The 9,883-nt window shown below is 29.9% G+C and overlaps 1 long non-coding RNA gene across 1 annotated transcript; it reads right to left on the bottom strand.

The window, feature by feature from the left end:
- Window positions 1-5,204: 5,204 nt before the first annotated feature.
- On the bottom strand, window positions 5,205-8,662 carry LOC149514727 (uncharacterized). Its single transcript, XR_016327976.1, has 3 exons — window positions 8,356-8,662; window positions 6,602-6,653; window positions 5,205-5,765 (listed from the first exon to the last, which is right to left on the bottom strand). It is a non-coding gene; the product is annotated as an uncharacterized LOC149514727 (long non-coding RNA).
- Between the last annotated feature and the right edge of the window lie 1,221 nt (window positions 8,663-9,883).

The raw sequence follows: 9,883 nt of genomic DNA, 5'->3' as shown, positions 1-9,883 counted from the left end.
AATAGTGAATATTCTTCAATTGACATAAAAGAGAAAATAATGAGTGTAAAATTTTTATCCAAATAAAATAGTTTCATATTAATCCTAAAAAATTTGTAATCGATACAATTATATATTTTTCATTGAAATATCATATAATACTAACTTTCTTTGTCATATAAAAAAGATGGAGTTATGCATTACTGTTAGCCTTGAATTGATCCTTATTTTGAAATAAAAAAACATTAAAGCTAAATAAACTTGATCAAGATTTTGAAAAAGATTTATTTAGTACATGTTCTTAAGTTTTATATTTTTGTACTAAATAAATAATATGATTTTCAAAGTTTAAACAAACATTTCTTAGTGTCATATTTCTCAAACCAAATCTACCTTTAAAGATTATTTATTTGATTTTAAATGAAAGTCCAATTGTTGTTTTTAAAGTGAACTTATTTATTTTGGACTCAATACTATTTTGATAATATTGATTTTGAGAAATAGATTAACTTAAGAAAGTTGTTTTACAAGAACAAAGTTTTCCAACATTGAATTTATTTTATTTTTCTGTATTAATTCACAAAGTCTTTATATTTGAATTTTATATGGTTGGAAAACTCTTTGAGTCTACTTTCTAATGGATCAAACAAAATCAAAATTCAAATTTTCTAAGAAAAGATTTTGAATTTTTACTAGACACTCTATAGTTGTCAGAAAAATTGCACAAGGCATAACCTTGAAAATTCACTATAATTCGTACACAGTGAATTAGGTGATGAACTTACATGGATAGAAATTTCTTTAAGTCTAGTTTCTAAATCTTTAAACGGTTTGTGATTTGGATTTGTATAACTCAAGTTATGATCAAATTAGTGAGTAGAATACAAAATAGGAGATAACCACCTAGCCACTGACATGATCGATCCCCTCATGGAAAGGATCGATCGGGTTGTGATTTTCAAAGGCAAATCAATTCAAAACATGAACCAATCGATCCTCTCATGAAAGGGATTGATCGGCTCTAGGCGAAAACACTAAAATGGCTATTTTTTGGTGCTTCCAACGACTATTTTTTCTCCCAAACACTCCCAACAGCTACTCCTTCAATTTCTCTATAAATTGGAGACTCTAACACGCCAAGAAGATGGATGAATCAAGAGAGCAAGAGCCAACAAGAAATATTTTCATTCTCTCAAATAATCAAGAGTTCTTAGACCTTCAAAGTCTATATCTTTGTATTTATTGTATTCAAATTAGTTTTTTGTTGTTCATTCATCATTTTCTTGTCTATACCTTTGTGTATTTCAAATTAGAAAACATCCAACCTTTGAGAGGTTCTTAGAGTTTGTAAAACACTTCAAAATTTTGTATTGTGTGCTTTTAAGCTTAAAAGGGAGGATAACTCTTAAAAGTGTGTAGTATTGAGTTTGTAAAGCTTTGAGATACTTGTTTGTAATCTTCAACACAAAGTGGATTTGAGCCTTGGTGTGGACAACCAAGGAGAGGACGTAGGTGCCTTGTACAAAAGGATCGAACCTCTATAAATCATTGTGTTTGATTTCTCTATCCCTATCTTCTTATAATTTATTGTTGTCCATATTTGTTTTTAAATTCATTAATTGTTATTGTTTGTATTATATTTTCATCAAAAGTGCTTATTGTCTTAATTTTCATTCAACTATATTGAAATCATTATTTGAAAATAATTTGGAGAGATCTAATTTACCCCCTCTTGGATCACCATCTAACCTATAAAGCTAACAATTAGTATCAGAGCTTTGGTCTCTTTTTGTAGGTTTAACCACCTTGAGTAAAGATCTTATGGCTCAATTTTGGTTCCAAGATAGTGAAGAAGTCCTCAAAACTCCTATGGTTAATAAATTTAAATTTTGTGAATGAAAAAAAAAGATGAAGATGTTCATAATGGCCCAAGATTTTAGAGCTTAGAATGTGATTGAAAAAGGGCTTAAAATTTCTTCAAATGATGCAAACTACATAAGGTAAGTGATGGATGATGCCAAGGCCAAGTGCTAACTATATGGAGCTCTTGACTCTCACAAATTCAACTTAGTATCAAAGTGTCCAACCTCAAATGAGATATGGGAGAAGTTAGATAAAATACATGAAAAACAATAATCCAATCGAAATGTATCATGTCTCATGGCTCTTGAAGATTTAAAGGTAACCTTATTTATTTTGGACTCAATACTATTTTGATAATATTGGTTTTGAGAAATAGATTAACTTAAGAAAGTTGTTTTACAAGAACAAAGTTTTCCAACATTGAATTTATTTAATTTTTTTGTATTAATTCACAAAGTCTTAATATTTGAAATTTATATGGTTGGAAAGCTCTTTGAGTCTACTTTCTAATTGATAAAACAAAATCAAAATCCAAATTTTCTAAGAAAAGATTTTGAATTTTTACTAGACATTCTATAGTTGTCAGAAAAACTGCATAAAGCGTAACTTTGAAAATTCACTATAATTCGTACACAGTGAATTAGGTGATGAACTTTATATGGATAGAAATTCCTTTAAGTCTAGTTTCTAAATCTTCAAATGGTTTGTGATTTGGATTTGTATAACCCAAGTTATGATCAAATTAGTTAGTAGAGTGCAAAATAGAAGAAAACCACCCAGTCACTAACAGGATCGATCCCCTCATGGAAGGGATCGATCGAGTCATGATTTTCAAAGGCAAATTGATTCAAAACATGAACCAATCGATCCCCTTATGGAAGGGATCGATCGGTTCTAGGTGGAAACATTCCAACGGTTACTTTTTGGTGCTTCCAACGGCTATTTTCTTTTCCCAAACACTCCCAATGGCTACTCCTTCAATTTTTCTATAAATTGGGGACTCCAATACACCAAGAAGATGAATGAATCAAGAGAGCAAGAGCCAACAAGAAATATTTTTATTCTCTCAAATAATCAAAAGTTCTTAGAGCTTCAAAGTCTATATCTTTGTATTTATTATATCCAAATTATTTTTTTGTTGTTCATTCATCATTTTCTTGTCTACACCTTTGTATACTTCAAATTAGCAAACACCCAACCTTTGAGAGGTTTTTAGAGTTTGCAAAACACTTCAAAATTTTGTATTGTGTGCTTGTAAGCTTAAGGGGGAGGATAACCCTTAAAAGTATATAGTGTTGAGTTTGTAAAGCTTTGGGAAGCTTCTTTGTAATCTTCAACATATAGTGGATTTGAGCCTTGGTGTGAACAACCAAGAGAAAGGACATAGGTGCTTTGTGGAGAAGGACTGAACCTCTATAAATCATTGTGTTTGATTTCTCTAACCCTATATTCTTATAATTTGTTGTTGTCCATATTTGTTTCTAAGTTCATTAATTGTTATTGTTTGCATTATATTTTCATCAAAAGTGCTTATTGTCTTAATTTTCATTCAACTATATTGAAATCATTGTTTGAGAAGAAATTGGAGAGATCCAATTCACCCCCCTCTTGGATCACCATCTAACTTATAAAGCTAACAATTACCAATAAATCTTTCATTTCATTTTTCTCTAAAGAAAAAATTAAAGAAGAGAAAGAACTAGGAGTTGGCGCTTGCTTCCATGCTTACCATGCTTGTTTACAAGCCATCTTGGCAAGCTTCTCAGATCGATATTATTCTTAATTTTGGTACTTGTTATGTTTTCTTAAAAAAATTTTAATTTTAAGAATAATAAACTTGTTATATAATCCTACACAATTTATAATGATTTCATTTTCAGCATTAATAATATAAATTTTCATAAATGAATGTAATTTTGGCATAAACACATTCGAAAAATAGTTCTAATGAATTTTGTCACACTTTAAAAGAATTCACCTAAAACAATTAATTTTGCTTTACTTGGTAATTTTTTATTTGTAATAATTTATGTTAGATTGTTTAACCACTTGAATGACCAAAAAAAAAAAAAGAATGAGTAATTTAATATACTTGAGAAAGATTAAATAATCTTAAAATATAAATTAATCATTTATATGCATATTAAGATAAAAGTTGAGAGAAAATTAAATTAATTATGATTTTAATCAAGGTAAGCAATTCTTATGACAATTTGATGGGATCCAATCCTAAGGTTTGGTAGTTCCAATAGCTCTTAAATTATCTAATTCTATAGATAAAAAGTCCAATTAAAGTGTTCAATGAATTACATAATACAAATTGTCAGTGGAGGGGTGCAATTAATTTGCATTTGATTTAATTTTAATTTTTGTTCATGAAAATAACAATTATAAAATTTTGAAGAAAAAAATATAAAAGAGAAATTAATTATAAAGATCAGACTAAATTTTAAAAATGATAAATTAGAAAATTATTTAAAAAGACTAAAAATTTTAATTATGTTATTAACGATCAAATTATCAACTTATAAAATATATAAATAATAAAATCATTAACATACTTATATAGTTAATGTATTAAAATAAAAAACTGAAAAGCAAAAGATAGAAACAAAACCAAACATGCTAAAATAACTTAATTATGATTATCTTTAATGAATTTATTTATCAACATGAACTACATATATAATTCTTTTTATAACAACTAAAGAAATAAACTTCATATAATTATTTTATTCCTAAGCAAATTAAAATTTAATCTCGTTGTATTTGTAGTTTCATTTAATATGAAAAATTATTTTATTTATAAAAAAATTTCTAATAATAAAAATTTTATAAATTAAAATTTATAAAAAATTACTAATAGTATTTTAATCAATCACTCTTAATATTTTTAGAATTAAAATTTTTTTAAGGGTGTTTTAATCAATCACCTTTAGTATTTTTAGTCTAACTATAAAAAAAAAAGTCTAATAATAAAAAAATTCATTTAGATTAAAGTTTATAAAAAATTTATTAAAAATATTTTAATTAGTCACTTTTAACACATTTAGAATTAAAATTTTAAAATTTTAAGTAATTTAATTTCACATAAACACTATTTTTAATTTTAATTTATTTAAATTAAACTTAAATAAATTAATAAAATTTATATATTTAAATATAATTTTATAATTTAAAAATTTATAAGAGTATTTAGGTGATCACTATTAACACTTTTAAAATTCATGTTTTTATATATAGATAGAAGATATGTAATTAGATTTCGAAGTTGTGTTCATGCTCTTTTGGAGTTGCTACTGACTCTCAACTTCTCCTGCCTTTTGTTTTTCTCTTAACTTCTCCATTTGACTGACTTAATCGTCAGAGTGCATCCCGACCTCCGGTACACCTGACCGTTCTATGTTTTACAGGTCAGTTTCTCAACGACCTTCCAGCAAAGCACCCAGTTAACCTCTCCAAACAACCAGCAACAAGTTGCTATTAAGAATTAAAGATGATCATCACCGAAAACTTATCGGTTTTGCAATCTTTACTAGCAAAGTAATGAAACAGAAACGACAGACTAAACCAAACATTAAATATTTACGAGAAATCATATAGCAGATTCTAATGCATTAGATGTCAACTCGGTGGGGTAGCATATTCCAGATCGTGCAAGATGAAGCTGAAGCTGAAGCGATTTGCTTAATTCTGCTCCCTTGACCTTTCACCCAACAATGCATTATATTCCTCTCTCAGGCTGTTATATTTCTCGCTCAGGTTTTTGAATGCTTCCTTTCTCTCATCTGGGATATCCTTCTTCTTCTTCTGCAGGCGAAGCTTCACAGCTTCGATTTGCCTCTTGAGCTCTTCGATCTTTAGTGTTTTCTCCTCATGCTGTTTCTGTAGTATTTCCAACTCTGATGGTGGTTTGGCTAAAGCTTTTAACAGTTTAATTTTTCACATAACCAAAAACCAAGAAACAACAGCTTTAGTATAAGCTATTCTCATTATCTACACTACAATTGAATTCTAATGATGTAATTAGTAAATGAAATCGATATAATGTTAGGAGATTCTATTCTAGACTGAGAATCAGATGTTACTTTGATTTTTGGAAACATAATATGCATGATATTGGGAAAAAAGAAAAGAGGGATTTTTTGTCTTCTTACAAAAGAAGCTGTAGCCTACGAATAGGTGATTGGTCCTAAGATTTGAACCTCCCACCTACTGCATACTACCTCTTAAAGGTGGTTGCATGAACCAGGTTTTGAAGGGAACTGTTTCAATATAGCAGAAAGCTTCCATGCTCTTATAAACATCTGACCCAACTTGTTATGTCTGGATTACATCAATTAAACTTAAATATTAGTTGTTTTTACTGCATCATTAACCTTCCTTCTGTCCAAGCCTTCTTTCTCTCCAAGCCAAAGGGTCGACTTTCCTGTGATTTTTATATGCTTCAGGGTTAATGCAAGGGTATGATTGTCTTCCAAAAGATTCTTATGTTTACAGTTATGGCCTTATGGGAGGTAGATGATGATGATACATAAAAAGTGAAAATGCAGGGTGGACTGCATTATTCTAAAAGGTTTACAGCAAACTTCAACAAATTCAAAAGAAAAAGTAACTGAACTCTTCAAGGAAAAATGTATTGATTTGAGACATTTTAATTAGTTGATAAATTGAAGTTCAGAATTTATGGTGTCATATTTATCTGTAAAGGGGGAAAAGCAAAAAAGAAAACTAATTAAAAGTAGTAAGAATTTGGTACCTGGAGGATTGTAGGAACTGCCACTGCTACCTTCCATAATGTTTACAGGTTCCTGAAGAAAAAATATTGTCAGGGTCTTTCCTATGTAGCTGCTTTTCTCTCCCCTTCATATGTAAATGCTTTTTAATCCCTAGAATAATTCCTTCAACTCATTTCTCTAATTCAACTCTGTTATGCAACCAATCAATTGGTAATAGATGGAGAGTCCGAACTTGAATATACGACCTCAAGAAACTTAATATTTAACAGATATGAGATAACAACATTTTGACAAGCCTCAATCATGTGTGTGTAGGCAGAGATAAAAGCTTACCACGTGACAATCTTGAAAGGCAAACAAGCAGAAGTAACAGACAAGAACAGAATGTGGGCTACGGAGGATGAGGATCAATGAAGAAAACTCATAGAAAGTGAACCTAACTAATCAAATTCTTAGAATGTCCTACTGCAGTTTGTTTTCTGATTTTTTTTATGTGAAGTTTTCTGTCTTTTTCCATCACATGTGAGAATTGCACCACTCCCTTTGTAGAATCTTCCACTTATTTTTTTTAAGATTTTGTATCTACTTTGAGCCCGTTACCTTCTTTTGGGATAATTTTTTATTTTAAGAATTTTGTTGTTCATAAGTGTTACGAAAAATCTACAACAATTCAATATCATCTTAAGCAATTTACTCTGTCAAAGAATCAAGGCTGAGGAATAACCTCTAACAATTAAAGTTCTACTCTACTTGTAAGGAAAACAATGTGGTGGCGCAAATCAAACCTGTTAAAAGAAATTTATTCATGTACACAAAGTAGCTTTGAATAACGAGAGAGAGTAAACAGAGATCAGAAATTAATGCAGTACTCAACCTGTGTTTATATCCTGCATGCAGAGATCTCATTATTCAGTTAAGGCATCTACCATAATCAGGAAATGTTTTTATTTAACCAAGTTTTGTTACAATTACAGTTTCTCCTTCTTCACATAATCATGCATTTTGAGAAAATTTTTGTTTCTTGAACTATCCAAGACAATAATTAATTTTTTTAATACTACTAGACAGTTAATCCACTGTAAACTTAACATTTTGGACAGCTTCAGTCAGGTTTAAACTCAAAAATGCTACAACCACTTCAATGTCCACCATTAGACTTCTTTTTTAAGGTTGCTGCCAAACAAAGTAATGAATGAAAGAACAAAGAAACAAACAAATTAATGCACACCACTTGCGAGAGGGAAGCATTAGAATTACCCCAAAAACTAAAGAGTGGAGAGGAAGGACTTGGAAAGGAAAATTAGAGAAACAACAATAAAGGAAAATAAAAATTAAGAAACTATTAGCAAAAATCACGTAGTTTTTAGAGCTAGATCAGTACTAATTCTGCTGACGGATGTCGCCAACCCAAAATTGGAAACATCACCTGCATGGTCACCTTAGTGGCCTCAATTTGAAAATAAAGTTCTAAATACATGTTAAACTTGGTAGCATGACAGTGTATTACGGTTAAAGATATTAAGATTGAAAATATTTTTGATTCAATTGGTTCATAAGATGAACCTTCAACAAGTGAAATTCAACGAGTTTGAGTTCAAATACCATAACCTGTAGCCTATTCCCCTATCCGTTTGTACCAAAAAGAATATTAAGTTTAAGCTGTTAAGGAATGCTTAAATCTTGATTAGCACTTAATTCTCCTGGTTTCTGAAGCAACTCCAAAACCTTCCAAGAACTGTACGAATTGAATAAAAATAATGCAATGAAAACTAACCTTTGCAGTGAAAACTCATGAACTGTCTTACAAATCCAAGAAACCGCAGCCTATATATTTTTCTTTGTAGGTGGAACCTTCACAGTGAAATGCAGTTGGTGTAGCGATGGAAGAACTTGTACAACTTTATATAAGCTGAAACATAAAAGGTAACACCGACACACGACAAAGAAAGAGCTTTGCAAATCAAACAAAAAGCTATGATAAGATAAGAGCATCTTCCATTGATGGAAACAATATCAAAGCCGTAGATTCTGGTACAGAGATTTGCTGAGCCCTTGCAATGAAAGCCTATCTGGTCCTCACTAGGACTATTTAAGGAAACAGAATATGGTTGTGCTGCTTTGCAACAGACATGAACATGTTTCAAAGCCAAGCTGATATCATGCAAACAAGGAGCAACTTTAGCTTATTGTGTCTTTTTTCTTCAATTTGGACAAGCTTTTGGGCTCATTACAGGGCAATCAATGATGGTTTCATGGCATCGACATGGGGTAATCAATTCCAGTGGGCTTGGCTTTTTCTGCATAGACTTATTGCTATATATGGGACTTTTTTGTAAGTTAATGGGCCGTACAATGAAACTATTCTTGAACAGAGAGGCTGAGTTTCCCATATCCATTTGTTAGTATTTGTCGTGATTAATTGATTGGCTGGTACATGTTGGATGGGCGTTGCCTCAGTTTAAATTCATTCCATTCACGATGTCCCCACTCATCTTTCATCTCTCTGTTGTTTTCTGATGTTCAGGAAATATACAATAGACCAGCCAGGCCCAGGATTTGCCATTTTCATGTGTGGACCCAAACTTAAATTATACAATTTAGTACTTTTCACAATAAAAATATAAAATGAATATATGTATTTCAGAAACTGGTATTTAAATATGAAAAACTATTATATATATATATAAATTGGTTATGGAAGTTTTTAAACTTTATAAAAGATTGCAACTTCTTGAATTTAATTTAGTAGTGTCAATTGACCTACTAAATTCTGAAAAACAAATTAAATATTAAATACAAATATAATTCCATGATAAATTTTTTTAATATTTTTCTATAATTTGCCCCACTAAGATTAAATATAATCCTAAAATAGGATCAATGATTAAATTTTCATTTATCTTGTTATATAAATTAGTATGAAAACTCTTGTTACACTGTAAAAATTATCAAACGATAATATAAATGTAATGATAATGAAAATATAAAATTATAATATAAAGCTCGAGTTTGAAAGTGTGCTAATATGAAAAATAAGGCAAACTAAACAATACTTCCTTGAATGGTCACTATTATATACAAAATATATCATCTATTCATCACAAATCCCTTCAAGAATTATGTATTAAAGTGCAGTTGACTGCCTCATAGAGGGAATCAAACTCACCTTGTACCAATTTGACCTAACAAGTGAATAAGGCAAGGCAGTTGACAGCACTTTGGAAAAAAAAAAAAAACAAACAAACAAACCATTAAACAACCTAAGATTATATTCTGATCAGAAGTCATTCATGTCCAAATAT

Source organism: Durio zibethinus, chromosome 15, assembly GCF_047325235.1.
Source record: "Durio zibethinus cultivar Kanyao isolate XHJ-2024 chromosome 15, ASM4732523v1, whole genome shotgun sequence".
Lineage (NCBI taxonomy): Eukaryota > Viridiplantae > Streptophyta > Magnoliopsida > Malvales > Malvaceae > Durio > Durio zibethinus.
Note: the sequence above shows the minus strand (reverse complement) of the source record. Positions and strands in the feature narration are given on the sequence as shown.